The sequence below is a fragment of the Eptesicus fuscus genome, chromosome 22, assembly GCF_027574615.1.
Source record: "Eptesicus fuscus isolate TK198812 chromosome 22, DD_ASM_mEF_20220401, whole genome shotgun sequence".
In the NCBI taxonomy this organism is placed as follows: domain Eukaryota; kingdom Metazoa; phylum Chordata; class Mammalia; order Chiroptera; family Vespertilionidae; genus Eptesicus; species Eptesicus fuscus.
Genome location: NC_072494.1, coordinates 42,036,642 through 42,045,486, shown reverse-complemented (window position 1 = coordinate 42,045,486; position 8,845 = coordinate 42,036,642).

Genomic DNA, 8,845 nt, shown 5'->3' with positions numbered 1-8,845 from the left:
AAAAAAAAATCATCACCATCAAAAAAAAAAAAAAATCATCACCATCATCATCCTAGCCTGTTTGGCTCAGTGGATAGAGCGTCGGCCTGCAGACTGAAGGGTCCCAGGTTCGGTTCCGGTCAAGGGCACGTACCTCAGTTACAGGTTCCCCAGCCTGGTTGGGGGTGTGCAAAAGGCAACCAATTGATGTGTCTCTCTCACATCGATGTTTCTCTCTGTCTCTTCTTTCCACTCTCTCTAAAAAAAAAATCAATGGAAAAATATCCTCGGGTGAGGATTAATAACAAAATATCATAATCATAATCAATAAAATGAGAAAGCCATTAAAAAATAAAATAAAAACCTCTATTGAAGATTGCTTTTATTGCTTACAAGCTGAAGTAACAGAGCACATTGAAGGAGGGGAAACTTCACGGAGGGAATGCGAGCACCCGTATTTGGATGCAGACGGGATTGCATCGGTGCAAACGGGAAGGAAACACTGGGCGACTGGACGCGGAGGACCTAGAGGTTTGGGCGGATTTAGAGACGGTGCGATGGGCGGAGGAGGTGGCTGCTCCAGGAACGAATATATCAACACCCTGGCTGCGCCCTTGAAACCATTTCCAACTTGGACCCCAGAGCTGGGAGATAATGGATGTGGGTGGAAACGTGTTGAGGCGTCGTAGGAAACTAATCCACGGAGTTAAGTCTAGGGATGGGGAAGGGGAGCGGGAGGCTCCCGTCAGATCACGCGCTGGCCTTGTCCTGCTCCTCGCGTCCTGCTCCTCGCGACCTGGCCTGCGCAGGACCTCCCCTCCCGGGAGTGAGCGCTGGATGGAAGGTGCGGCAGCGGGAACACAGTGAGTTCACACGTCGGCCCCTCCCCCTGCTCACTTGTCATCCCAGGCAGCTCCGCCTATGTAAGCCACATGGGGTCCCCAGACACGGTGAGACCATTCTGCTGGCCGTGCTTTGCACCCCATGTGCCCGCTGTGCAAACACTGAGGGACCGATTCCCAGGTCCCATCCTCTAGGCATGCACCTGCCGTCAGAGCTCATACGCCCACGCAGGCCCAGGAGCAAGATCCAACCTTGCCTCTGACTACTAGGTTAGCTGTCTGTCCTGAGGATTAACCCTTTGCACTCGCTTGCTTTTTTCTCGATTCCTTTATTCTACTCGGGATTTAATTTTTTAAATACCCCAGATTTTACAAAGCATGGCAGTAGAATAAAAAACTGGAGTTTCTTTTCATACAAACTTATTTATTTGGATTTTTTTATATTTCAAATTATTGATACATTCAAAGAGTAATTTGCACTCGACATCCGAGTGCAAAAGGTTAATTCTCCATATCAGCCTGACTGGGTTGGCCTGGCTGGGCTCAGTGATGCCCAGGTGGCTGGTGAAACATATTTCCAGGTGTGTCTGGGAGGTGTTACCAGAAGAGATAAGTGTTTGAATTGGTGGCCTAGGTAAGCAGAGAGGGCCCTCCCCAGCGTCCAGTCCGTGCAGAGGGCGAGCTTGCTGTCTGCCTGTGCTGGACCACCCACCTCCGCCTGGGTCATCAGCTCTGGTTCTCGGCTCGGCCTGACTTACCCCATCCCCTCTTGCTCTCAGCCCAGGACTTGCACTGACCTACACCACCAGCTCCCCAGTCCAACCTGCAGGCAGCAGGTGCTGGGTCCTCTCGGCCTCCAGTCACACGAGCCCTTCCTACAGATCACCTCCTCTTACACAAGTCCATGGAACTATCCCACTGGTTCTGTTTCTCTGGGAAGCCCTAACTAATACAGCTGGTACCTGGTAGCCATTCCCCTGAAAGGAAGAGGTGTCGGAGGCTAAAGCCAACAGCAGTTAGCATATTAATGCAAAAAAAAAAAAAAAAACTTTGGAAGGACAATGGACTTTGATATTCAGCAGTGCTGAGAATCAGCATAATATTGCCTTGCTGTGGGCTCAGTGGCTCAAGGCAATTCCCTAACCTGATAATCCTTTTACTGTTTACCAAACTTTACCTTTGATATGCTTGTATGCATTGCTAAAGGGTAAATGTGTATTCAAGTGAATAAAAGGTAGACCAGGCCAGAAAGTCGATGTGTCTCTTCAAGAAAGAGGTCTCCACCTGCCATCCCCCATGCCTTCTGAATTCATATTTCTTGAATAGCATTTTCATTTGTGAGTTGGCCCCTCCTTCAGATCCTGAACCCTAGCCATACAGGTCATGGCATCTCGTGCCCCAAATAGGAAATTGGAGGAAAAGATTCACCTGAGTGAAAAACTAAGTGAAAAGGGAAAAGTGGAAATTCACTGGAAAGATGGGAAGTTCACCACACACAAAGCCCTTGCCAGATTCAGGGTCACTGCCATAAGTGGATGTAGACGTTTTTAATCAGCCAGGTAATAATGGGGAAGAATTCAAGTAAAAGGCAAAAACATCATTGTAAATTTTTAGCTTGCATGCTCAAGGATAAAGGAATTAAGGTGTCAAAAGGTACTTTCTTAAATCAGGCTCAAGGAAAATGAGTGCCCTTGTCATCTTTAACTATGTGGGCTCTTGTTCAAACTGCATTATGCCCACTTCATATTGAGGGTCAAAAGTCTATAACACCTAAGGCCCTGGATCCTCCACCTCTAGTGTGGGAAGGCTCATCAATTAGAGAAAATGAGGCTAACAGTCCTTTTACAAAAGGACTCCTTAATGCTTTGTCTGAAAATTACTATATGAAAACTTGGGACAGGCAGATTTTAGCCAAAATGACTTTAGACACCAGTCAATGCTATGGAGAGCAGAATATGATGAGATCTGTAAACAACAGGCTAAGATCTGAGCCGCATTCTGGCTGTGAGTCCCAAGCAATGTAAATCATCTGAAAGATCCATGAAAAGAACTCTGATTTATTAAGTCTTGTCTATGTGTTATGCGCGCTTGTCTGTTGATTGTTGTTGTATCTGTCTTTGCTATTTGGTTTAATTTGTTTATTGTTAGTCTATTAAGCATGCCTTTAATTTATCTTCATAGAAAAGAAACAGTAGGTGTCTAGGCCATTACTAAATTTCCCCAAAGCAAACAGAATGTAGGGGTGGGGAAAGAAAGAATATGAGCAGTACATGTGGCCGATAGAACAAGTCCTAGAAAGATTCCCCTAGACAAAGAGAGGTAAAGTAAAGGTAACTAAAAAAGGCCCCATCCCATTAATTACTAGGTCTCTTGGTGATCCTGTAACATGGATGCCCACTCTCGGGAGTATGATTAAAAGTCTCATTTTCTCCATGTTTTTATTTCCCAGTCTGTCATTTGAAATTTGGATAGATGAGACATTTCTCACAATTTAGGGATGCCATCTGGGACTTCTATACCCTTGAAGAGAAAAAGACTAGTTCAAGGGGTAGGCGCACCACCCGATTTTGGGTGGCCTCTTGGTCTAAGCCCCATCTCTTCACAGATGCTATAGATCAGACAAAAAAAATTAATTCAGCCTCTGTTTTTCTTTAGAAGATGGCAAAAATGACACAAGGAAAATATATGGGCTGGGTTTGGGAAACAAGATTAGTGTTTCCATAATAATGTGTAGTTCTTGAATAATAAAAGACCACATTCCAAGGTTGCCTCCTAGGACCTGGGAGCACTCCTGTTTTTATAAAGGAAAATAAAATAAAATAATACTATAACATTAAAGCCACTGAAAACCAGTGAGTTATCTGTTACAGAATTTGCCAAGGAAAATGCCTTGGGTAATAATAATTGGTTTAAGATCTCAAAGTTGTTAAGGCAAAATACATAAAACTAAAATGAAGGGTATATGATAAAACTTGTTCAGTGGTAATTATATATGCCTAAACATAGTTTTCCAAAGTCTTTGGTAACTTAAAACTTTGGAGTTTGTTGAATTAAAGAATAAAAATTATTAAATATCTAGGTATTTTGAAAACAAAATACTGAAATAGTAATCTGAGTTTGCCTCATATGAAAAATCTAGAGGATTTGAATATTAATATGTCTTGTATTTTATTTGAAATATATCCTTAAAAATATAAATATGTTACTAATCTGAGAAATGCTAAGTATTTAACTTGCCACCTAAAATTTGAGGCTTCTAAAAGTTCAAATTAAGTTGTGATAAATTATATAGTTGTGATAATAGAATACATCAAGAATGGAAATTCATTTTTGAGGAAAATAATTCTTTCATTTTCTCTAGAGAAATTAGTAGTTCAAAATATATTGTAGTTCTTATGTGTACTATGTGTGGAAAAAATTCAACCTAGGATATAATATTTTATTGGCCTGATTAAAAAAGAAGAGGATTAATTCTATGGTCTGAACCAAATTTTTAATATTAAAACCAGTTTAAATTTAATTATCTTTTAAAATAAGTACCAAAAGTATGTAATATAATCTTTGGGTTATGTATATTTGATAGTCTTTCCAAGTTAAATTTTAAGACTTTAACCAGGAGATAGCTTTAGAACATTTCAAGGGCCCTGGAATGATTCAAGGATTTATTCTTTCTTCTAAAAAGAAATTTTTGAACAAAATTAGGCCAATCTAATATACTTGAAATCATGTGGGAAGCACTGTCAAATAAAAATTAATAACTGTGTTCTATTTATATACATATATTTTAAATGATATAAAGATTTCAGCCTCTAAGCTTAGTAGGACAAGTTTGCTGAATACTTCTCAAGCAAAACCAGAATATTCAGCAGTGGAATTTCAATGCCTCAGACTCCCACCCAGCCTGCTCTTCAGATTGGCTTGGGGGTGGGGCGGCATCTGTACTTCATAGGTCAAATGTATAAGTTTACTTACTTTTGTTTTTTCAATAAAGGTGCCTACTTTAATTACTTACTAAGTTAGCTTTTCACAATATAATCAAGGTATCATATAAAGTCAATTATATGAGAAGCCAGTATTTTATGAGCAATTGGTTCTAGTAAAATTTGCATACATATGCAAATAAGCACTAGCCAAAAAGAATACTGTTTAGAAGTAAATTTAAGCTTAATAAGGAGAAATTTAAAAATCTCTTCCACTACTATTTACAAAGTAAACTAAAAGTTATTATTCAATCATTAAATCTCACCATTAATGAGACACCATAAGTAAAAAGAAAGTTACTTTTACTTGAGATGTATGCATTACAGTATTGGCCAGCATATTTCTCTCCTACCTGCTTTTCTGAAAAGCAACCAAGTTGGCTGTTCATAAGTTTTCTCTCTTTACCGCCACCAACATGGCTAGAGAGCAGATGAGTTCCTGAGTAGGGGCAGCTGAGGTTTGAGAAAAAGAAAGAGACAGTAGAGAAAGCTGGGACTGGGTGGGACAGCTGCCCTCTGATGGAGAGACAGTGACCCAGAGCTGATGCAGTGCGTTTATTATATACAGCATGATTCCAGGAAGTTTTACTAGCGTTTAAGACAAAGAAAATTATGTGAAATCATGGTTAAAGATCAAGCTGTAATTCTTCATTCTGTGGCTTCTTTGTAATTGTCACTCCTGGCTGAGCCTGAATAATTGCATCCGTTCCTTGCACCTGACTGAACTTAGATAATGAAACTCACCCCTTGGTACCTGAGCTAAGGATCAGGCTGACAACATACCTGCTTCTGGCATGGTATGTTTCTAGGACGTGGCTCTGCTGATACCACTGGACTCAGCCAACAATTAGCTCATGTGCCTTCCCAGGCACTCTCTATAGTTGTTCTGTTTAAAAGAAATTAAAAGTCTTTAATATAGCAATTTATGGCAAGCCCACAGGAAAAGTAGACTTTAGCAATGCTTACCCAATTAGAAAAGAAAATCCCTAAATGGGGCTTAAAATTGCTCTGAAAAAGGTACAGAAAGAAAGACCCTTCAAATATCTAGAAATTGTAATTGAAAATCAATGTATTAGGCCTCAAAAGACAGAAATACAGCCGAAACCGGTTTGGCTCAGTGGATAGAGCGTCGGTCTGCGGACTGAAAGGTCCCAGGTTCGATTCTGGTCAAGGGCATGTATGTTGGTTGCAGGCACATCCCCGATGGGGGGGTGTGCAGGAGGCAGCTGATCGATGTTACTCTCTCATCGATGTTTCTAGCTCTCTATCCCTCTCCCTTCCTCTCTGTAAAAAATCAATAAAATGTATAAAAAAAAAAAAAAGACAGAAATACAAAAGAATTGCCTTAAGACCTTAAATGCCTTTTAGAAATTATTAGAGAACATTAATTAAGACCTTATCTAAAAATCTCTATGGAAGAAATGACAAATGTATTCAATATACTTAGGGAATCCAAAGGAAGCTTTTATTAAGTGTATGCAAAGACCTATTGAATCATTTTCTAATTTTGTGGCTCGCCTCACTGGAGCAGTGAGATGGCAAATACAACACGTAACAGCAGTTTGCAACCATCTAAACAATATATATAAATGCCAAGTGGTTTGGGACCATCTAGTAAACCCTATCTTCCCTAAACCAAGGACAATTAAAAGTAAATAATTTTCATTTTGCCTCCCTAAACAAAGCTTATGTCAATATGCTCAGGAAGACTGATAGCAGAAAATCCAATTAGTATCATTTACTGTCCACACCCTAGGACAGATGAAGTTAAAAAATAAATTTTATTTCAGACTGATTTAAATTGGCAAATTGGATTAAGTGGATATTCAGGGGAACTTAGTTGTCACCTACAATTTTTAATATTAAAACCAGTTTAAATTTAATTATCTTTTAGAATAAGTACCAAAAGTATGTAATATAATCTTTGGGTTATGTATATGTGATAGTCTTTCCAAGTTAAATTTTAAGACTTTAACCAGGAGATAGCTTTGGAACATTTCAAGGGCCCTGGAATGATTCAAGGATTTATTCTTTCTTCTAAAAAGAAATTTTTGAACAAAATTAGGCCAATCTAATATACTTGAAATCATGTGGGAAGCACTGTCAAATAAAAATTAATAACTGTGTTCTATTTATATACATATATTTTAAATGATATAAAGATTTCAGCCTCTAAGCTTAGTAGGACAAGTTTGCTGAATACTTCTCAAGCAAAACCAGAATATTCAGCAGTGGAATTTCAAAACAGGAGCATACATAATGCCTCAGACTCCCACCCAGCCTGCTCTTCAGATTGGCTTGGGGGTGGGGCGGCATCTGTAAAAAACAAATTACTACAATTTTTATATTATATCCCTATTATTTTACCAAAAAATACTAGACAGGAACCTTTTCCTGAAGCACTAACTGTTTTTACTAATGGTTCATCTAATGGTAAAGCTGCTTATCATATAATGAATTCAGACCGAGTCATCCAGACCAGTCATTGGCAAAGTTTGACACACCGAGTCATCCAGACCAGTCACACTTCTGTGCAAAGAATTGAATTAGAAGCTATCAAGGCTGTATTGCAGAATTTCCAGGAGCCTCTCAATGTTATTTCTAATTCTGCCTATACTGCTGGCCTGGTAAACAGAATTAAGACTGCTCGATTAAAATAACTCAGTGACCAAAGTCTATTTATACTATTTAAACAGGTACAGCAAATTGTGCATCAAAGACAATATCCCTTTTATATTACTCATTACAGGCCCAGTGCATGAAATTCATGCATGGGGGAGGGAGGTCCCTCAACCCAGCCTGCACCCTCTCGCAATCCGGAACCCCTCAGGGGATGTCCGACTGCTGGTTTAGGATTGGGCCTAAACCGACGATCAGACATCCCTCTCGTAATCCGGGACTGCTTGCTCCTAACCGCTCACCTGCCTGCCTGCTGATTGTCCCTAACCACTCTGCTGCCTGACTGATCACCCCTAACTACTCTGCCTGCTGCCTGATCACCCCTAACCACTCGCCTGCTTGCCTGATTGCCTCTAACCACTCTGCCTGCCTGCCTGACCATCCCTAACCACTCACCTGCCTGCCTAAACACCACTATCTACTCACCTGCCTACCTGATTGCCCCTAACTGCCTCTGCCTGCCTGCCTCAATGCCCCTAACTGCCTCTGTCTCAGCGCCCGCTGTCACAGCTTCATCTGGATGTCCAGAATGTCATTCAGCTGTCCAATCTAATGAGCATATTATGCTTTTATTATTATAGATATCAGGGCTCATCCCACCCTGCCTGCTCCTTTAACAAAAGGAAATGCATATTTTATTACAACAGGCACATTATGGGAATACCATAAAATTCCCAAGGATAGGCAATTATAGAATACCAACATCAGCGGCTAAAATCCCAACTTGAAAAACAAAATGGGGATAGGGATGCTGGAGAAATCTCCTGTAGATAGATTACACCAATGATGGCGAACCTATGACACGCGTGTCAGCACTGACACGCGTAGCCATTTCTGATGACACGCGGCCGCTGAGGCGGCCACATGCCGAGGATGAAACATTTGCTGCTCCTGAGGATGAAACATTTGCGAAATAATGTTTTTTCCTCAAAGTGACACACTACCCGAGTTATGCTCAGTTTTTTGGCGAAGTTTGACACACCAAGCTCAAAAGGTTGCCCATCACTGGACTACACCATGCCTTAATTACTTTAAATTTTTTCACTTGTAATGCTGATGGCAAGACACCAATAAAATTACATTGATGTCATAATAAGCCAAAAGAAAAAAGGCTTGATCAAATGGAAGGATCCGGAGTCTGGTTTATGGAAAGGTCCCAACCCTTTATTAACCTTTGGTCGAGAATATGCTTGTGTATTTCCCGAAAACTCCTCCAAGCCCATGTGGATTCCTGCAAGGAACATCAAACTCCAACATGGAGCCACGAAATAAGCTTACTAAACTAATGAGGACCTTGCACCTGAAGCCTCAACCTGTACCTGTGGCCGCAGACGACTGCTCCAGTCACAGATAGCAGTAGCCCCA